Raw genomic sequence first — 23,740 nt, 5'->3', positions numbered from 1 at the left:
CGAGCCTATCCTTGTTTTATCGTTATTTTCATGGCAGGTGCTCGTCTGAACTCCAACCTCTGGCCCTCCCCCTCGCCAATCTTTCACGAAAAACACCCGTCTAGCTGAATCCACTGTGAAAAATTTCCCCCACTCTATATCTGTGCCTAAATCAAAACATGGATTACATGAACAAAGCTTCTTTCTTAGAACTGCATGCCTGTGGAACTCTGTTCCATCTGCCTGCTTCCCACCGGACTACAACTTGGATGTCTTCAAGTCCAATGTTAACAAATTCCTAATGAACCGCCCCCTTAAGTAAACACTTCATTAAATATCCACACTAACGTAATGTACTTGCAATAACCTTTATCCCTGAGTGGCTTCCGGGCCTTGATGTGGTGATCACTGTGTAAAAAACCCCTAAAAAAACAGGTCTACGGGTAAGTATGTACAAATGAAAACTCCATAATATTTTTTAAACTAAAATTTTCTGTTTAAAACTTCAATTTTCTCTTAAAGAAAAAATGTTATGATAAATGAGCTTGTAGTTAACGTTTTCCATGAAAAGAACAAAATATGAACTTGAGATAAGTGTATTTTTTTACCTCCAAACCTACATTTTTATTCTTAGGAAAAAAAGGGTGGTAATCATAAAGTATTTTTCTCCCCTTTTTAAAAAGAGAAATATACAATCTAATGCAGGACCTAAGGTTAACCTTTACACAAATATGGAAACTTCAGAGGGATTTGCACATGAAAACGATGAAAGACAGCCTGACTTAATTAAAATTTTGATACAACAACAGTAGAACCTGAGCTCACAGTAGAAAATGGAAGACAGATTTTAAAAAACTGCTGCTGAAAGAAGTCAACACATCTGAATTGTCAAAAACTTCAAAATATACAAAAAAAGACAAGTTACAAAAAATAAGTGTTTTCACAAAACACAACTTTTAAATAACATCCTGATGAAGAAAAGAATTTCGGTTTGCATTTTAAGGAGTATAAGGACCTGTATAATAATTATTTGTACCGATTGGGAGGACTCTAAAAGTGGCGTTTATTGCTTGTAAACTGGGAAACAGAGAAAACAGCAAATTCCTGGATTGCATTCTACTGTGAAATACGTTTGACTTTACATTTTCTGAAACCGTAAAACCTTTAATGGAACTGTTCAACTGGAATTCATCATGAATTTAAATGCTAGAAGTGACTGAATCTAAATAAAAAAGATGATCAGGACTATTTAACATTTGTATCGATAATAAACAAACACAGTGAAGATTTAAAACTTCAAGACTGACTGAGAAGCCTCATCTGAGATGTTCCATTGAGTAATATTATTTCTCTCAGTTAAATAGAGTAAAAACATGCTGAATGGTTCAAAATATCAATTAAAGTACATGTTCCTACACAGAATTCCTATAGTAAACTTCACTCTACTTCTACTTTTACAGCTGTCATTGCTCAAAGACAGCATATTACAGACTTACTCGACGCAAATTTAACAAAATAAAGAAACGTATATATTATGTTGACAAGAAAGTTCTTGCTGTTTTTTACTTTTAAATTCAGATGAACATATCTCTGCTCAAACAAAAATTCATTGATCAAAATATTCACCACCAGAATTAACACATTTTGCCAACGCAAAACAAGTGTGTGTATGCCAGTAACCTAAAAAAATCTTCTGTACTAGTGGCAACGAAGTAGCTAAAACCTTTTTTGATATCGCTCAAGTTTAGGAAGCATTTCTCATGCAGGAAGTTGTCAAGATGAAAGGTCTGGAGAATCTGATGGATGAGGCAGAGATTCGAAGTCCAATTCATTTAACTCCTGCAGGAGCATCTTAGCAACGTGCAGTCAGGAAAATCGAGCCTTTTTCTGCTGACTAATGCTGGGTGTTGTTGTCGAAGTTTCTGATACATTTCATCCGTTTATTGACAGTAATTCTCAACCGTAATAGTTTTGTATGATTCAAAAAACTGTAATAGATAAGACCAGTCGCAAACTACCAAACAGTAAGCATGACCTTCTTTTGGTACAACTGTAGCTTTAGGATGTGTCATAAGATTTCATCGGCATCTAAGCACTGAGCCGAGTGTCGCCGGTTGTGAAAAGAGCCAACTTTTCATCACAAATCACAACCAGTCGAGAAACAGGTCGTTCTTATTGCATAAAAGAATAGAAGATGAAACTGAATAATGATGTTCCTTTTGGTTGTCATTCAATTCGTGACCAACCATTTATCAATTGTTTGTCTTTTTAATCTCTTTCAAGTGGTTGGGAATTGCCATATACATTATGTCTAGTTCTAAAGCAAGTTCTCAAAGAGTTGTGCGTTGATTAGCTCTTAATTGACCGTTCTCAACATCCAATGGCTGACCACTACGCTCACCATCTTAAAGACCCTCATTGATGAGCGTTCAATAGTAGTTCTGCGTTGATATCACGAGCTGTTTCAGTAACTTTTCAGAAAATTGTGCGAATGTGGTAACAGAAGACAGAGCAAAACCTCTTTACTAGGCTTTACCAAACTAATTTCACAGCCGATAATAAACATAAGAGCAAATAATAAATGTAAGAGCAAATAGTAAACGTAACAGCAAATAGTAAACGTAAGAGCAAATAGTAAATGTAAGAGCAAATAGCAAATAGTAGGTAGCAGCAGTAAACGCAAGAGCAAATAGTAAAGAGCAGGTAGCAGCAGTAAATGCAAGAGCTGTTAGTAACGAAATGTTGAAGAAGAAAAACTCAGCCCCTTTAAAAAGGAAAAGGAACGTGTGCAAAATCACATGCCATAGAAACTTTTACTTTAACGGAAATATAACACTTCCATTCATATTTACAATTTTACTTATCTAATTATAAAAATCAATGTATACTAATTCATATTTTATTAAGATTTTACCGTTCTATAAATAAAAAATCATCGTACTCTTTTTACTGTTCTATGACTAGAAAATCATTCTACTTTAATTTATATTATATTTATATATTAATTTATATATTCATACTAATTTATATTTATATATTACGAATCATTGTACTCTAATTTATATTATATTTATATATTTATATTAATTTATATATTCATACTAATTTATATTTATATATTACGAATCATTGTACTCTAATTTATATTATATTTATATATTTATATTAATTTATATATTCATACTAATTTATATTCATCTATTACGAATCATTGTACTCTAATTTATATTATATTTATATATTTATATTAATTTATATATTCATATTAATTTATATTTATATATTACGAATCATTGTACTCTAATTTATATTATATTTATATATTTATATTAATTTATATATTCATACTAATTTATATTTATATATTACGAATCATTGTACTCTAATTTATATTATATTTATATATTTATATTAATTTATATATTCATACTAATTTATATTTATATATTACGAATCATTGTACTCTAATTTATATTATATTTATATATTTATATTAATTTATATGTTCATACTAATTTATATTTATATATTACGAATCATTGTACTCTAATTTATATTATATTTATATATTTATATTAATTTATATATTCATACTAATTTATATTTATATATTACGAATCATTGTACTCTAATTTATATTATATTTATATATTTATATTAATTTATATATTCATACTAATTTATATTTATATATTACGAATCATTGTACTCTAATTTATATTATATTTATATATTTATATTAATTTATATATTCATACTAATTTATATTTATATATTACGAATCATTGTACTCTAATTTATATTATATTTATATATTTATATTAATTTATATATTCATACTAATTTATATTTATATATTACGAATCATTGTACTCTAATTTATATTATATTTATATATTTATATTAATTTATATGTTCATACTAATTTATATTTATATATTACGAATCATTGTACTCTAATTTATATTATATTTATATATTTATATTAATTTATATATTCATACTAATTTATATTTATATATTACGAATCATTGTACTCTAATTTATATTATATTAAGATTTTACCGTTCTATAACTAGAAATTATTATACGCAAATTCATATTTCAATAAAATTTTACCGTTCTATGGTAGTAACGAAATGTTGAAGAAGAAAAAACTCAGCGCTTTTTAAAAGGAAAAGGAACGTGTGCAAAATCACGTGCCATAGAAACTCATACTTTAACGGAAATATAACATCAGATTTGCTTTTTTCCATCATGTACTTAACGTTTGGAAAAGAAAACATAATTGTTTGAAAACGACTATAATTTAAATGATTAGATAGAGCGAAAAACGCAATTGAAAATAATATAGAAAGTAAAGGTATAACAAAAACTTATTTGAAAAAAGATCATTTAAAATCAGAATTAAAAATTCTAGAACTTTCTAGACAACTTAATAGGAGCTAGAAATATTTGCCAGGGTTAAAAAGCTGCAATTTTTTTCTTCCAGTACAATACTGTGAAAAAAAGACTACAGAATTGTTCAAAGCAGCAATTAAAGCATATGTTCCTACACAAAATTTCTCTTGTAAACGCCACTCTTCTAAATTGTTTACTTCTACTTTTTCAGCTCAAGTCATTCAGTAATATAAACTCATATTAAGTGAAAAAAGCGTCCAAATCAATGAATATTAAACACTACAAAAATTAAAAAGTACTAAGTTTCCTTTGCATAGTAAATGGCTTGCGCAGGGTTGTTATGAAGAATTGTCTACTCAATTTTAATGGATTCTACAAACCATTATATACTACTACATCTACATTATATCAAACACACTTAATTAGTAGAAATACCACGATCTACCATATAAAATATCGCCGTCTAGCACAAGATTGCAGTCTAATTTGCCAGCCATTTGTATTAAACCTTCTTGTACAATATATTCTTTCTATGTAACCTGTTCTTCTTTATGACCCTTTCTTAGTTTTACTTGTTTTTACTTGTTTACTTCTACTTTTGCAACTGCCATTGCTCAAAGGCAGCATGCATGTCACATACTTATCTGACACAAGTCCAATACAAATAGATTAAAGTATATAGAAGCTAGAAATTCTCGTGAATGAAATAGCTGCAGGTAAAAGAAGGCATACCAAAATCGTAGTCGCAGAAAATAGAACCCATGATTTCTAAAAAAAATATATAAGTGTAGTAAATAATGGTCATTCAACAATTTCCAGAAACCAGGAGAAACCAAAAATGCTAACTAATCGAAAATAATCCATTCCCATGTTTATGATAACAGAATAAACGTAGACATCTCAAATGTGTGCGATCATTATATTAAAAACGCTCTTCAAAAGAGGCCTTCCCGAATCTTGCTTTTTCTGACTGCTGAAGAATTGCTTCTATGATACCAGTTTTCAAGAATTCTGTGAAATAATTGACCCACTTAATTATTGCACCATAAGCCTCCTCCCTCGCTTTGCCAAAATCAATAAATCCTTAATGAATGAAGCACGAATCCATCTATATATATATATATATATATATATATATATATATATATATATATATATATATATATAAGCGAAAATGTGTGTGTGTGTGTGTGTGTATGTGTGTGTGTGTGTGCGTTATCATGTATGTTTTCGCTCAGGTTGCTTCTTCTTAAAACTTTTTATATCACGTCTAAATGATAATATGTACGAGTTACGAACTGGCGTTGCGTGTGTATTTAATTTGCCCGAATTTCAAAACTTAAACATTCACCATTTTTCGATCGCCGTACGTCGATTCAACTTTTCCGTATAAAGAAAGAAGCGAACAGATCCGCGGTGAATACTATCCTGCACTCAAAGCTGACATCATTAACTCCTCAAAAACCGGCACCTGCCGTTAACGTCGCATGTTTTTTTAAAAAAAAACAACGATTTTTGTTTTCATTTACCCAAAAACACACCTACAAACACCCGGGCAACGCCGGGTACCCCCACTAGTCAATTCATAAATCCTAAACTTTTCCGTAAAAAGAAAGAAGCGAACAGATCCGCGGTGAATAAATACTGTCCTGCACTCAAAGCTGACATCATTACTCCTCAAAAACCGGCACCTGCCGTTAACGTCGCATGTTTTTTTTCACACTTTATTATTTTTCAACTGCGCATCAAGGCTTTCTTTTTAAAAAAAAAAAAAACAACGATTTTTGTTTTCATTTACCCAAAAACACACCTACAAACACCCGGGCAACGCCGGGTACCTCCACTAGTCAATTCATAAATCCTAAACTTTTCCGTATAAAGAAAGAAGCGAACAGATCCGCGGTGAATAAATACTGTCCTGCACTCAAAGCTGACATCATTAACTCCTCAAAAACCGGCACCTGCCGTTAACGTCGCATGTTTTTTTTCACACTTTATTATTTTTCAACTGCGCATCAAGGCTTTTTTTTTAAAAAAAAAAACAACGATTTTTATTTTCATTTACCCAAAAACACACCTACAAACACCCGGGCAACGCCGGGTACCCCGACTAGTCAATTCATAAATCCTAAACTTCTTTCAGAGAGACAATATAGATTCAGGCAAATTTCTTCTGCAGATATCCTAACTGTAATCCCTTAACATATATACTACACACTTGATAAGGCAGTGGAAGTTAGGGCAATATATCTAAGGCTGTGAAGAGGGTTTGTCTCGAAGGACTTTTCTTGAAAATGTAATTGTATAATATATTTGAACGAATAATTCACATAATCAAATCCTTCTTATACAAGAAACAATCCAGGTTTTTCTCGATGGTTGTATGTCAAAATACTATCAAATGTAGGTGAACCACACCCTTTGATCTTTTGACCTTTACTATTTATTATATACAAAAATGACCTCATAAGAAAATATCTCTGAGATAGGTCTGTAAAAGAAATAAGCGGAAAACAAATGAACTCATACTTAAATCAATGGCTAAAAATTCATATTAAGCAAAAATCAATGTGGTTGAATGGTGACGTGAATGGGTGATAATATTTAATACTGCCAAGACAAACCTTCTTCTTCTTTTATCAATTCTAAGAAACCTTCCCACCCACTGATTGGCATGACTAATAATATGCTACTGAAAACCGCTTTGTTCAAACGCCTTAACATTCATGAGAAACACAAATCGGAACAAATACATTGAAGTCATTGTGAAGGCTGTTGCAGAAAAGGTTGGCGTTCTCTACCACCCGAAAAAATTGCTCACACCAACCTCTACAAGACCAATATTCGTTTATGCATAAAAAATGTCCCAATCTAATAGGTCTTGCACTATTAACCATAATCCAACCTCTTTTCTGTTACCAAAATGTGGCGTCTCTGTTTTACAATAATTGAATGGAAGGTATGTTGTCACACACTCTTTACATATAATCAAATTTATCGAAGATACTGGTCTATCCTTTGAACAACGCATACCTCACTATCACTTCATGCTCTTACAAACTCGGCAGCTGCACCACTTCTACGTTGATATCGCGGACAAGCTAAATAAACAATTATACATTGCAGAGATCGCTAGACATCGGAAAGCCTTCTACTCCAATAGTTTCTTTCCCTGAACTGCAAAACTTTGGAATATCCTTATGAATGCATGACTTCCTGACTGTACTTGAATGTGGAAGTGCAAATGTAATGTAATAGTGTGTGACATTGTGCCTTTTCTTTTGGGGGGGGGGGGGGGTGAAAAAGAGTTAAAAAAATATTCAAACACCCTTAATTAATCTGAATGTAAAAATATTTGTAGTCACGGTTGTTTAAGTTCTCACTATTTTTATCGTAAAATATATAATAAGATTAAATACTGAAATTACTATAAACAGATAAAAACATTTTATGACAATAAAAACTACTGCATGCTGTGTAACAGAAATGTGTAAGGAAAAATTCATGATGGCGCCCGACTCTCTCTTTAACACGGTAAGTTCAGGAAAAGATGTTATAAATGTTGCAGCAATTCAATAATCTTTTTACACCGGTTCTGCACGGATTCCAACAACGGTAAAATATCCTCACACGGCACAAGAAGCAACAGCCACACGAGTCCCCAGCCAACTCAATCGTCACTCCTCCACGTCTTTCCCCTCACCCGCTTTTATCGTCGTTCTAGGCCGGCTAAATTTGCATATTCCGAGAATTCGTGTCACTTTGCGAGACATCATACTTTACAAAAGACGGCGGCCGCCATCTTGGTCTTTCTTTTCTATTTTTGGTCGGTAACGCTGAGCTGGTCTCGAGGTAAGTCTTTTTCCCCTCATCCGTCTCTCCCACGTACCCACACAACACGCAAACACGCGGGCGCTTATCTCCTGGATGCACGTTACATGCTGGTATTTTCTTTGCTACATTTTCTATTTCTTCTCATATATTTCCCAATTTCTCACTGCTATTATTCCAAGCTAATTATGTTTTAGAAAAAATATCAGTACATATCTAATTAAGCTGAACATTAAAATTATTTTTGACTTTATCACCTGAAAGATAAGTATTTTAAATAATAAAGTTCTGAAAATTGGTATTCCGTTTTAATTTTACTATAAGTTTCTTATCTATTTTAAAGTGAATAGTTTATATATATATATATATATATATATATATATATATATATAAGGAAGAAAATGAAAACTGTAAGTTGAACTTTACAATCAAAATTTATTGTTCGACTGAATACTCACAAAATGAATTTACAAAGTCCTTATTCCGTGGAGTTTCAAAGAATGCTATTCCTTAATAGTTCTCTAAATTATATATATATATATATATATATATATATATATATATATATATATATATATATATAATATTGCTCATAAAACTGTGGATATATAATAAGCTCAATAGGTATATTTCTCCTAGAGCTATATTACTATTGATTATAACGATTAATAATTATAAATTATTAATCAGTTTCAACAGGAAAAACAGACAAAATCAACTTGATTATACGATTTATTTTGGTGTCTTAAATTCTTTCCCTCCGTTTTTGTGCTACTGAGGAGATGAATATTTGAATACAATTATTCTCAATTGTAAATAAAATGAATATCCTTTCCGAAATGATCGTACACTCAAGTTGATTTCATTTGTTTTTCCTGCTGAAACTGATTGAGAATTTATAATCATTAATCTTTATAATATATCAAGAGATCATATTGCCATTTGAATATGTTTCAATTAAATTGATTATTTAAACAGTCACTTACCTTTCTTTTATATAGAGGTCGCTAAAGACAAGGTATGAAGTCACCTATAATAAAAAAACGAACGAAAAATGAACAAGGTAAAGTCAGCAGATACCTATTTTTCCTTGTTTTCAAAAACAAGGTTATATGTAAGAGCAAAGCACAGCAAGAATAGAGTATCACAAGCCTTTGATTTCGGAAAGAATGGTACTGGAAAATGATGTACTATAATGAAGTAGCAAGACAACGACATGATGAAGCTCACTAGATCAGCAAATCAAACAGGATTGAATAAAGTAGAGATTAAACCAGATAAGTCTAGAAAACAGATGTTCTTTCTGCCTTTGTTCCCATTTTTTACATGGTAGTCACCACTTATCAAGGCGTGGAAGCTACTCGGGGATAAGGGTTATTGCATGTACAGTAATCAATGGGATAATGTCGTACCAATCGTTAGTAATAGAGATTTGATAAAGTGTCTTACTTAAGGGGGGGGTTATCAGGAATTTATTTATGTTGCACTTGAAGACATCCAAGTTATAGTCAGGTGGGAAACAGGTAAACGGAAGAGAGTTCCACAGGCGTGCACTTCTAAGAAAGAAGCTTTGTTCATGGAATCTACATTTTGATTTAGACATAGACAAAGAGTGGGGAAAATTATTGACAGTGGTTTAAGCTAGACGGGTGTTTTTCATGATATATTGGAAAAGGGGGACCAGAGATTTGAGCTCAGGCAGGCACTTGCCATGTAAATAATGATAAAACAATGACAGGCTCACAATATCTCTTCTGTGGGCGAGAGGTTGCAGGAAAGAGAAAAGGGCATCCCCCATTAAGCCACAAAGTCTATTTTGTACTCTGACAAGGCAGGATAGGCTGTCTTAGCAGCTCCTTTATATAAATAGAGAATTGCATCAGCAGTGAGATATCTTCTGGAGCGGTAGAAGGATCCTACCATTTTTCCAGCGACCTTGGCAACAGACTTGATGTACGTGTTCCATTTCAGATCAGGAGTTAAGATCAATTCCAGAAGCTTGTCAAAACATGGAGCCTCCCCAAGACGAGATCCATCCATTTCAATTGATGGCAGATGGGGATCAGAGCGTTGATGATGTAAAGATAGCAGCTTGGTTTTAGATGCATTAAAAGTAACCAGCCACCTCTTCCCTCACTGTACCATGCACTCAAGATCAGAAGAGAATCAGAGAGAACTGTTGCCATAGATGGTCGTGTCATCAGCATAGATGTCAACGAATGATTTAAGTATGTGTTTTGGGAGATCATTGATGTAGATCAGGAAGAGAGTTGGGACCAGGATGGACCCCTGAGGGACTCTAGCATTGATACTGTGAGCCTCCGATTTCTGCCCATCAACCACTACTCTTATGAGCCTATCAGAGAGAAACGATTTAATGATTGAGAAAACATTTCCAGTTATACTGTAGCTGGAAATCTTGTGAAGTAGGCCTTTATACCATACTTTATCGAAGGCTTTTGATATGTCAAGAGCAATTGTCCTAGAAAGGAAGCCTTTGTCAAGAGATTCACTAATCATATGAGACATACCCGTTAGCACATCTGCTGTAGATCGAGCAGAATGGAAACCATATTGCATGTCACTAAGAAGGTTATTTCTGTTTAGGTGGTTGATTACTTCTTTATTTAATATGGATTCCAGCAACTTACTCATGACACACAGGAGACTTATTCGTCTGTACTGAGAGGGAGATGACTTATCACCTGAATTCTTAAATATTGGGCATACTAATGAGGTTTTCCAGGGTGCTGGAAAGCACTTCTTAAGGCAACGCTTAAACAGTTTTGTAAGTATGGGGGCAAGTTCTGGTTGGAGCTTTTTTCAGCACTATAACTGGAATGCAGTGAGGGCCAGTTGCTTTACTGGAGTCTGTACTTTTTTCATTAACTGTTTTTCATATTTGTCTGTACTTTTTCTCATTAACTGTTTTTCATTAACTGTGGTCCGTGAGGTGTGGATTAACAGTTCTAAACTGATACTATTAATTTTGCATATTGTTGGGATAGTATGATGTCATGAAATCAGCAATGGAGTATGAGTTACAAAGTGGATAAAGTATCATATAAAATATTGCAAGATGTAGTTATTCAATGAACCCTAAGGACTCATATTGTGATTATCATTTTTACTTTCCTGCTTGGTACTTTGCTTTAAATTATTAAGTTATGCAAATGAAAAATGCATATCTTTAAGAACTGTTGAATTTAAAACTGTTGAAAATATGTTGTATTAAGGATTTTTAAGAGACATGCTTTACAGAATAGTCAAAACATTTTCTTGCAAATTGAAGTTATGAATGGAAATATTGCTGATATTAGGAACCATACAGTTAACTCATGTCTATGTTGACAAAATTAGTTCTCATTTTTCAGCTATCAATATTGCATGCAGTTTATGAAGTGAAGGCTAGAATGTGACGTCATAAAATTGGCAGTAGTGTACGAGTTGTTTGAAGGATAGACCAGTAAGTAACAAACAATGCCGTAATGCCAGTGCAAGTAGATTGGGTTGACCATCGTCTGATGGGTTGAGGGTACCGGATTGACAGTTCCTGGCTGCTGTTCCCAACTGGTAGTTCAGGATCCCTAACTCTTTGGTAGTGCTTAGAATGGCTGCTCCATCAACAGTTGTATAATATCAGGATGTTTATAATGCCATGTCGTGCATGGAAAGGGACCCTGCACTCATCCCCGGTGGGCTTTCCTGAGGCCACAATCCTAGTGGATGTAAGGTCAACTGATGATCTACTTGTGTTGCATGTCTGATATTCTGCATAACCTATTGTTCAGTACCTCCCTTACCTAAATTGAAACTCTAAAAAAAAATGACAGGACAATAAAAATTATGCTTAAACCAGGCTAAAATTCAAACAAAACCAACTTGCCTCCTTCCTTGAGGCTTGCATTTATGAACATCCGTGGGCTTAGTATTAATTTAAATGATGTTGAAGTATTTTTCCTAACAAACATCCCGGATATCTTAGCATTAAGTGAGACTAACTTACACTCCTCCATCTCCTCTAACTACTTTAACATACCTGGATATCTCCCACTTTGCCATAAGGACTCTGACAGACATATGCATGGGCTTGGAATCTATATTCGATACACCCTCCCTTGACTAGAGAAACAAAACTAGAATCGGATAATCAAGCCTTTATGTGTTTTAGACTTAACATGCAACATAATATTAGTTACTTTAATTTTCTCTACCGCTCTCTCTCGGAACTGTACCCTAAAAAAAAGTGGCAGCATAGATACAGCACTTTCCCTCGACACTAGTGCACAAGTGAATGTATTTGGTGACTTCAATGTCCACCACAAAAACTGGCTTGGATTTCTACTTACACAGATGCAGCTGGTACCACAACAAATAGCTTCTCTATATCTCATTCCCTATTACAGATGGTTACGTTTCCAACCCGTTTCCCAGACCAGCAAGAAAAACACGCATCACTTCTAGATCTGTTTCTGACCACAGTTCCTGATGATTGTGTACCGAATGCCAACAGCCCACTTGGGAACGTCGATCATACAGTGATAATGGTTGAAATCGCCCTAAACATTGGAGCCAAAACTGAAGAGCCATTGCTCAAAACAATGATATTATAAAAAGGCGGATTGGGAAGCCATCAAGGATCTCATCAGTGACGCCCCATGGTGAAATATCTTTTCACTTCCTGCTGAACAGTGTGCGCAAATGAAACAACTGAATGTTCAAACCGGCAATTGAAGCATGTGTTTTCATGCAGAAATTTTATAGCAAGCCCCACTCTCCCCAATGGTTTACTTTTACTCGTGCAGCTGCCATTGCACAAAGGCAGCATGCGTACTGCAGATTTAAGCTACATAAGTCCAGTTCAAACAAACAGAAGTATATAGAAGTAACTGCAAGAAAGAAATAGCGGCAGCTAAGAAAGAATTTACTGAAATCACCAAAAAACGCATCGAAGCACAAAAATTAGGAACCCGTGACTTCTGAAAAATCTACAACAGTGTAGTAAATAATGAGCAATCAACAATTCCACCACTATCCAACAATTATGAACTTGTCTGCTCAGCAACTGAGAAGGCTAACATGCTTGCCAGTCGGTTTTCCTACAACTCCACACTGGACGCTGCTAACCACCTTCTCCCTAAATTTCCTTTGCAGAAAGACGCCACACTAGGGAGTCTGAAGATCACGCCTTCTAAGGTGCATGCTATCATCAAAAATCTTCACCCTTCAAAAGCATGTGGACCTGATTTCATCCCGGCTGTGCTATTAAAAAAGTGCTCTGCTGAAGTAGCTCCAGTTCTCTCTAAACTTTACAACAAATGCCTTAATAAATCTTGCTTTTCTACCTGCTGGAAAACTGCTTCTGTGGTACCAGTATCAAGAATTCCGGCAAAAGAACTGACCCAGTAAATTATCGCCCCATTAGCCTCCTCCCACTTTTCACCAAAATATTTGAGTCCATAATTAACAAACTCTAGTCCATCACCTTACAGATGCTAAACTTCTGACTGACCAACAATATGGATTTAGGCAAGCCCGTTCCACAGCTGACATCATAACTGTAATCTCTGAATGTATATACCATTCACTGGACAAAGCAGGGGGGTAGATCAGTAGCTCTAGATATATCTAAAGCTTTTGACAGGGTATGGCATGAAGGTCTTCTCAGGAAAATCAGATGATACGGTATCACTGGAAGAATACTTAACATAATTAAATTTTTCTTAGATAAGAGAAAAATCCAGGTTGTCTGACGGTCGTACATTTAAACAATATGATATAAATCCAGGAGTGCCTCAAGGGTCTATCCTTGGATAACTATCATTCCTAATATGCATAAATGACCTCCCTAACAAAATTGTCTGTGAGATGGGTATATATGCTGATGACATCACGCTCTATAACAGACACAACACGAAAACAAATGAACACATATCTAAAGAAATGGCAGAAAAATTAGAGGATGACCTCCAATCTGTAGTGAGATGGGGACAAAAATGGATGGTCACATTCAATACTGCCAAGACTAAACTGGTTCCCTTCAATAATTACAAGAAACCTTCTCTACCAACAATAGCAATGGCCAAAGCCCCTTTATCTGAAAGTAATCTTTTAAACTCCTCGGCCTAACGTTCACAGGAAACATGAGTTGGAACAATTATATTGAGAGTATTTCCAGGACCGCTGTGAAGAAGGTAGGTTCTCTCTACCATGCTAGAAAGCTACTAACGCCCGAAAGTATCCTATACCTCTATAAGGTCACCATTCGCCCATGTATGGAGTATTGTTGTCATATTTGGGCTGGTGCATCTGCTACTAGTCTCTCGTTCCTAGACAAAGTTCAAAAGAGAGTCGCTAACCTGATAGGTCCTGAACTGTCATCTAAGCTTCAGCCTCTGTCCCATCGACGAAATATTGCATCTCTGTCTGTTCTACAAGTATTTTAATGGTGAATAACGAACTGCACGAAATACTCCCGACAAACCCAACAAGCAGCCAAATCCTACCCCTTCACAGTAGAGATCCCTAGATGTAAGAGAGCCTTCTACTCCAGTAGTTTATTCCCTAGAACCACTAGACCTTGGAATTCCCTTCCGGGTCCCTGCTTCCCCAAATGTACTGACATGCAGAAGTTCAAGGGTAATGTGAACCGACATCTTGCTGCCCAACTCCCTACATAGTACACCTGTAGCTTATGTCCCTGATAGTAGCCCCCTACACGAAAGTTGCAATCTGCCTTGTTTTGGGTGAAAATATAATAAAAAAAGTATATTAACTGGAAAAAATTTTGAAAAATAAATTTAAGAAGGGGGTTCACTTTCTCATAATTTTCTGCTTCATTGCTTCCTGACTTATGGTCCATTTCTTTACTGATGTGTCACGTAATTAGAACCTCTTCATAAAAATCATTAAAGTGTTTTTTTCAAAAGTTTTTCTGTTGATATGATAATCGTCGGAAAAATCTTTAAAAAAAAAGGTGAAAAACACGCATTTTTAGGGATTGGGCACTTGTACAAGTCTGCCAAAATCCACTTTTCTGAGACTGACACTGCCCCCTCAAACGAATTGGTCAGTTTTTTTTATCTTTATATCTAGATTACCAGGGGTACCCGGCATTACCCAGGTGTTTGGAGAGGTGTGTGTATGGGGGTAGATGAAAACAAATATGATAAATAAAAAAAACGATAACAAAAAAAAAAGTTTTGGTAGGTAGGTAGAATCAAATCAGAAGCCTTGAAGCGATAGTGGAAAATAACATGTGAAAAAACCTGACATGTTTACCCGCTCGGCCAACAAGGGAGAGTAATAGAAAAACGTGTGAATTCATGTAAGGATTAAAAACTGAATCGACAGATGTGTGAATTTAATGAGGTCAAATATCACGCCATAGAAATCCCGCATATAACTTTTACTGTGAGGCAGTTTTTTGGGGTTTGTTCACCCAACTTTGGCTGGTTTTGTTTTCCCCAAGATGTGGATAAAAAACCAGCTCCCCATAAAAAGGGGATTGTCCAAATTGAATAGCAATTGCCTGATATAAGGAGTTTGTTTACCCCCCATTTATTCAAAGCTTTATTGCTTTCTGGACGTTCCCAGAACGAAAGCCGGGAACATTGCCTTCATTTTGGATTAGTCTCGCTTTTATACGAAAAAGCTGAACACACACAAGGGGAGCTGAAATAGCAAGAATTTTGTCAAAGTCGATGTAAATAAATCTAGGCATGACGTGCGTTCACAAATCATAGATATTACAACCTACACGGTACATAAAAAGTTCTAAAAAGTAGCAACCTCACGGAGATCCCCCCAAGCCTTTGCTGTACATACAAAAAATGCCTTTTATATATATAAACAAGCAAGGATACTCAGCGTTGCCCAGGCGTTTGGAGGTGTTTGTAAGGTGAGGGTAAAGAATAAGCAAAGTAAATTTTACAGAAGCAAGTAGTTTGCAAGATAAACAGACCTGTAGCATATAATTTTTGATGTGTGTGCACACAAGAATATCTGATATGCATGCACTGTAAACGCACCCATGTAAAACAAATTCACACACCAAACGATTTTTCTAATTGAACAGTTACATCGCTTCATTCAAAATATCAGACTTTTTTCACATTTTTTATCATAAGAATTTCATTTTTTTCTTCACTTTCTTATATTTCATTAAAAAAAAAGTCGCTGATAATTTTTGCACATTTTTATCATAAGAATTTCATTTTTTTTTTACATTGTTTTCATTAAAAAAATAAATCGCTGACATTTTTTATCATAAGAATTAAGAATTTCATTTTTTCTTCATGTATATTTCATAAAAAAATCGACATTTTTTCACAGTTCTACTTTATAAAAATCTAATGTTGCTTTAATTCAAAAATTGTTTTACTAAAATTGTATTTTCTTACGTATTTTTTTGTTTTTTTTTTAAATATTTTTTTGTTCAGAAAAACATTTTGTTTCTTACTTATTTGCCATGTTATTTGACCAGGATGGCTTAATACCTGGAGGCCGTAAAAAGGTTTAATGTGATATTCGTTTTCAGCATACCCAAAAACGAATAAATATTGTAATGTTAAAGGTGTGTTGAGTTTGAATGTTCTCTCTTTTTATTTATTTATTTTTGCGGACCAGAAATATTATTTAATAACACATCCTTAACATGAAGAGGAGATGGTGTTTTGTAATTATTGTGTACTTTAAACTTATAAATATCGTAAAAATTGAATGTATAAAAATGACCAAGTTTTTTTGGTGGGCCAGTCTCAGTCTCAGTCTAAGAAAAGTTGATTTTTTCCGCTTGGTGGAAGGGGGGGAGTTACGGTCTGCACACGTGAATAAAAACACGACCATCAAAGAATACAATGCATGATACAGTTTTTTATATCTCGATAACTACTTGTCTCTGCAACATTTCAATGCGATTTTCGTATTCAGCATAGTCGAAAACTGGCAAATATGTAGTTTTAACGGCGCAAATTATTTGACAGACAAAAAATTATAGAAACTATTTATTTTTATTATTAGACCCTAAGGTTGAAATAAACCCCGAAAAAAATTAATTTTTATTATTTCTTCAACGTTTTTTATTAGACTAAATGTACGACAATCGAGGTCGCCATGTTGTTTTAAAAATTTGGCCTTTACAAGGTTTGAAAGATTGGCCTTTTTAAGGCTAAATTTTGCCCCTTTTTTACGCTCTTTCAAAAACTATATTTTTGGCAGACATTTTTTTTTTTTTTTGTAATGAAAGACTGTAAAAAGAGGGCAATCTTAAAAGCAATACAGACAGCGCCGCTCAGCGGCGCCGCTGTATTGCTTATTTTTATTTTTGGATCATTTTTTATTAGAATAAATATACGACATTCAAAGCCGCTGTATTACAGCGGCTTTGAATGTCGTACATTTATTCTAATAAAAAATGATCAAAAAATAAAAACGATTTTGATAATCTCCAAAAATACCGTTAGGGCTTACAACATGGCCGCCAGAAGAGTCACATGATCCGGTTGATCCAAAACATGAATCGGGCAAATGGAAAATGCAGCCTTGAAGGCAAACTTTGACAAACAATCACAATTTGTTTGTATTTAATTTTTTGTTGATATAATGTTGTTATAAAAATAGGCAAACTTTGAGAAACAATCTTAGGTTGTTTTTAGTTAAAACAGTGTTTATAAAAAGTATTTTATTCAGAACAAACAAGTGGTCGATTTGGTCGACGGAACGCAATTGAACCATGACAATTCCTGGAATTGAACCACGACAATTCCTGAAATTGGAACTGCTACCTACCTCAGAGAATTACAAAAATATCAATGGCCCTTAACGTATCACCCTTGTTCCTCATTCCTCGTGTTCATGACAATAACGCTATACTTGGCGAAACTATGACATTGTCTCGGCTAATGTTAGCAATGCCAGATGACGTGCACATATTGACATGGCTTGCACAGAGACGTCTGATAGCCAATTCATGCAATTGTCAAATTTGTGGGTCACCATGCGTGTTGGCTCGATATTCCGAATCCAAGGATGGTTGGAGATGGCGTTGCCGAAACGATGGATATCATAATACAATTAGAAGAACTCTTTTTTTCAAAGAAGCAACCTCAATCTAAGAACCATTGTAATAATTATGTATATGTGGAGCATGGATTTTCCACAAAAAACTATGGCAACAGAAAGTGAGGTGAGTGCCAACACAGTGAGTGACTGGTTCAACTTTTTGAGAGAAGTGTGCACTCAATACATTGAACAAAACCCAATTCAATTGGGGGGGGTGTAGATGAGACCTGGACCCCAAAAGAGGTTGAAATTGATGAAAGCCATTTTTACCCTCGGAAATATCACAGAGGAACTGTCCGACGTAGCCATTGGGTGTTCGGCGCCATCGAACGAGGCTCTAAGAATTGCCTTTTGATCGAGGTTCCAGACAGAAAACGTGAAAATCTGGTCCTTATAATTCGCCAATGGATCTTACCTGGGACTCGTATAATAAGTGATGGGTGGAGCGCTTATGCAACCGTAGCAGACATTGACTTTGGTATTTACAGCCACGATGTTGCTGTCCACGAAAGAAATTTTGTGGAGCCTAACGACGCGACTATAAATACTCAACTTATTGAAAATACGTGGATGCGAGCAAAGAAAAAACTTTGTCGTCAATTCACAGTAGAGATCCCTAGATGTAAGAGAGCCTTCTACTCTAGTAGTTTATTCCCTAGAACCACTAGACTTTGGAATTCCCTTCCGGGTCCCTGCTTCCCCAAATGTACTGACATGCAGAAGTTCAAGGGTAATGTGAACCGACATCTTGCTGCTCAACTCCCTACATAGTACACCTGTAGCTTATGTCCCTGATAGTAGCCCCCTACATGAAAGTTGCAATCTGCCTTGTTTTGGGTGAAAATATAATAAAAAAAGTATATTAACTGGAAAAAATTTTGAAAAATAAATTTAAGAAGGGGGTTCACTTTCTCATAATTTTCTGCTTCATTGCTTCCTGACTTATGGTCCATTTCTTTACTGACGTGTCACGTAATTAGAACCTCTTCATAAAAATCATTAAAGTTTTTTTCAAAAGTTTTTCTGTTGATATGATAATCGTCGGAAAAATCTTTTTTAAAAAAAAAGGTGAAAAACACGCATTTTTAGGGATTGGGCACTTGTACAAGTCTGCCAAAATCCACTTGTCTGAGACTGACACTGCCCCCTCAAACGAATTGGTCAGTTTTTTTATCTTTATATCTAGATTAGCAGGGGTGCCCGGCATTACCCAGGTGTTTGGAGAGGTGTGTGTATGGGGGTAGATGAAAACAAATATGATAAATAAAAAAAACGATAACAAAAAAAAAGTTTTGGTAGGTAGGTAGAATCAAATCAGAAGCCTTGAGGCGATAGTGGAAAATAATATGTGAAAAAACCTGACATGTTTACCCGCTCGACCAACAAGGGAGAGTAATAGAAAAACGTGTGAATTCATGTAAGGATTAAAAACTGAATCGACAGATGTGTGAATTTAATGAGGTCAAATATCACGCCATAGAAATCCCGCATATAACTTTTACTGTGAGGCAATTTTTTGGGGTTTGTTCACCCAACTTTGGCTGGTTTTTTTTTCCCCAAGATGTGGATAAAAAACCAGCTCCCCATAAAAAGGGGATTGTCCAAATTGAATAGCAATTGCCTGATATAAGGAGTTTGTTTACCCCCCATTTATTCAAAGCTTTATTGCTTTCTGGACGTTCCCAGAACGAAAGCCGGGAACATTGCCTTCATTTTGGATTAGTCTCGCTTTTATACGAAAAAGCTGAACACACACAAGGGGAGCTGAAATAGCAAGAATTTTGTCAAAGTCGATGTAAATAAATCTAGGCATGACGTGCGTTCACAAATCATAGATATTACAACCTACACGGTACATAAAAAGTTCTAAAAAGTAGCAACCTCACGGAGATCCCCCCAAGCCTTTGCTGTACATACAAAAAATGCCTTTTATATATATAAACAAGCAAGGATACTCAGCGTTGCCCAGGCGTTTGGAGGTGTTTGTAAGGTGAGGGTAAAGAATAAGCAAAGTAAATTTTACAGAAGCAAGTAGTTTGCAAGATAAACAGACCTGTAGCATATAATTTTTGATGTGTGTGCACACAAGAATATCTGATATGCATGCACTGTAAACGCACCCATGTAAAACAAATTCACACACCAAACGATTTTTCTAATTGAACAGTTACATCGCTTCATTCAAAATATCAGACTTTTTTCACATTGTTTATCATAAGAATTTCATTTTTTTCTTCACTTTCTTATATTTCATTAAAAAAAAAGTCGCTGATAATTTTTGCACATTTTTATCATAAGAATGTCATTTTTTTTTACATTGTTTTCATTAAAAAAATAAATCGCTGACATTTTTTATCATAAGAATTAAGAATTTCATTTTTTCTTCATGTATATTTCATAAAAAAATCGACATTTTTTCACAGTTCTACTTTATAAAAATCTAATGTTGCTTTAATTCAAAAATTGTTTTATTAAAATTGTATTTTCTTGCGCATTTTTTTGTTTTTTTTTTAAATATTTTTTTGTTCAGAAAAACATTTTGTTTCTTACTTATTTGCCATGTTATTTGACCAAGATGGCTTAATACCTGGAGGCCAAAAAAGGTTTAATGTGATATTCGTTTTCAGCATACCCAAAAACGAATAAATATTGTAATGTTAAAGGTGTGTTGAGTTTGAATGTTCTCTCTTTTTATTTATTTATTTTTGCGGGCCAGAAATATTATTTAATAACACATACTTAACATGAAGAGGAGATGGTGTTTTGTAATTATTGTGTACTTTAAACTTATAAATATCGCAAAAATTGAATTTAATTAAGTGGGGAGGGGATAGGGAGTAGTCTTTATATCTCAAACTACTTGTTGCTACAAAATTTAAATGAGATTTTCTTATTTAGCATAATCGAACATCTATAAAAGTTGTCATTTAAAAGACAATTGTGCAGGTGGACTGAATGTATAAAAATGACCAAGTTTTTTTGGTGGGCCAGTGTCAGTCTCAGTCTAAGAAAAGTTGATTTTTTCCGCTTGGTGGAAGGGGGGGGGAGTTACGGTCTGCACACGTGAATAAAAACACGACCATCAAAGAATACAATGCATGATAAAGTTTTTTATATCTCGATAACTACTTGTCTCTGCAACATTTCAATGCGATTTTCGTATTCAGCATAGTCGAAAACTGGCAAATATGTAGTTTTAACGGCGCAAATTATTTGACAGACAAAAAATTATAGAAACTATTTATTTTTATTATTAGACCCTAAGGTTGAAATAAACCCCGAAAAAAATTAATTTTTATTATTTCTTCAACGTTTTTTATTAGACTAAATGTACGACAATCGAGGCCGCCATGTTGTTTTAAAAATTTGGCCTTTACAAGGTTTGAAAGATTGGCCTTTTTAAGGCTAAATTTTGCCCCTTTTTTACGCTCTTTCAAAAACTATATTTTTGGCAGCCATTTTTTTTTTTTTTTTGTAATGAAAGACTGTAAAAAGAGGGCAATCTTAAAAGCAATACAGACAGCGCCGCTCAGCGGCGCCGCTGTATTGCTTATTTTTATTTTTGGATCATTTTTTATTAGAATAAATATACGACATTCAAAGCCGCTGTATTACAGCGGCTTTGAATGTCGTACATTTATTCTAATAAAAAATGATCAAAAAATAAAAACGATTTTGGTAATCTCCAAAAATACCGTTAGGGCTTACAACATGGCCGCCAGAAGAGTCACGTGATTCGGTTGATCCAAATCATGAATCGTGCAAATGGAAAATGCAGCCTTGAAGGCAAACTTTGACAAACAATCACAATTTGTTTGTATTTAATTTTTTGTTGATATAATGTTGTTATAAAAATAGGCAAACTTTGAGAAACAATCTTAGGTTGTTTTTAGTTAAAACAGTGTTTATAAAAAGTATTTTATTCAGAACAAACAAGTGGTCGATTTGGTCGACGGAACGCAATTGAACCATGACAATTCCTGGAATTGAACCACGACAATTCCTGAAATTGGAACTGCTACCTACCTCAGAGAATTACAAAAATATCAATGGCCCTTAACGTATCACCCTTGTTCCTCGTTCCTCGTGTTCATGACAATAACGCTATACTTGGCGAAACTATGACATTGTCTCGGCTAATGTTAGCAATGCCAGATGACATGCACATATTGACATGGCTTGCACAGAGACGTCTGATAGCCAATTCATGCAATTGTCAAATTTGTGGGTCACCATGCGTGTTGGCTCGATATTCCGAATCCAAGGATGGTTGGAGATGGCGTTGCCGAAACGATGGATATCATAATACAATTAGAAGAACTCTTTTTTTCAAAGAAGCAACCTCAATCTAAGAACCATTGTAATAATTATGTATATGTGGAGCATGGATTTTCCACAAAAAACTATGGCAACAGAAAGTGAGGTGAGTGCCAACACAGTGAGTGACTGGTTCAACTTTTTGAGAGAAGTGTGCACTCAGTACATTGAACAAAACCCAATTCAATTGGGGGGGTGTAGATGAGACCTGGACCCCAAAAGAGGTTTAAATTGATGAAAGCCATTTTTACCCTCGGAAATATCACAGAGGAACTGTCCGACGTAGCCATTGGGTGTTCGGCGCCATCGAACGAGGCTCTAAGAATTGCCTTTTGATCGAGGTTCCAGACAGAAAACGTGAAACTCTGGTCCCTATAATTCGCCAATGGATCTTACCTGGGACTCGTATAATAAGTGATGGGTGGAGCGCTTATGCAACCGTAGCAGACATTGACTTTGGTATTTACAGCCACGATGTTGTTGTCCACGAAAGAAATTTTGTGGAGCCTAACGACGCGACTATAAATACTCAACTTATTGAAAATACGTGGATGCGAGCAAAGAAAAAACTTCGTCGTCAATTCGGTACATCAAGGGCTCCCTTCACTTCATATTTAAATGAATTTATGTGGCGTGAAAGAGTCGGCCCAAATAAATTTTGTGAGCTAATTTGTTGCATCGCCTCCATCTATTCTGTCTAAATTTATAAAATGAAAATTAAAAATATAAACTGTTTTTTTTACATCATATTTTTATAACATTACATCTTAAAAAAAATGAACACCTTGTTTTAAATACCATTTTTATGAAAAACTCTGAATAAAATATTTTTTATAAACACTGTTTTAAAAAACAAACAAACTGTGATTGTTTCTCAACAAAAAATTAAATGACCGTTCTAAATAAATTATTTATTATTATGATATTGAAAAACTGTTTTTGTACTTAATTATTATGCTTGTTTGTCAAAGTTTGCTTTAAATTTGCGTTTTCCGGTTTCGTAATACGGCGATTCATATTTTGGATCAACCGGATCACGTGACTCTTCTGGCGGCCATGTTGTAAGCCCTAACGGTATTTTTGGAGATTGCCACGATTTTTTTTTTCTGGTTTTATTTCCAACTTTGGGTCTAATAATGTGTTTTATATG

At 34.5% G+C, this 23,740-nt stretch overlaps 1 long non-coding RNA gene across 1 annotated transcript in view; it reads right to left on the bottom strand.

Annotated features, from left to right (window-relative positions):
- LOC145240025 (uncharacterized) overlaps positions 1–23,740 on the bottom strand; it is a 28,485-nt gene that overhangs the window by 4,227 nt on the left and 518 nt on the right. The window contains exon 2 of the long non-coding RNA XR_013862469.1: positions 9,198–9,241. This is a non-coding gene — a long non-coding RNA (uncharacterized LOC145240025). The remainder of the gene's footprint in view (positions 1–9,197; positions 9,242–23,740) is intronic.

Source organism: Euprymna scolopes, chromosome 19, assembly GCF_053919585.1.
Source record: "Euprymna scolopes isolate OS-2025 chromosome 19, ASM5391958v1, whole genome shotgun sequence".
Classification (NCBI taxonomy): Eukaryota; Metazoa; Mollusca; class Cephalopoda; order Sepiida; family Sepiolidae; genus Euprymna; species Euprymna scolopes.
This window is presented reverse-complemented; position numbering and strand designations above follow the sequence as displayed.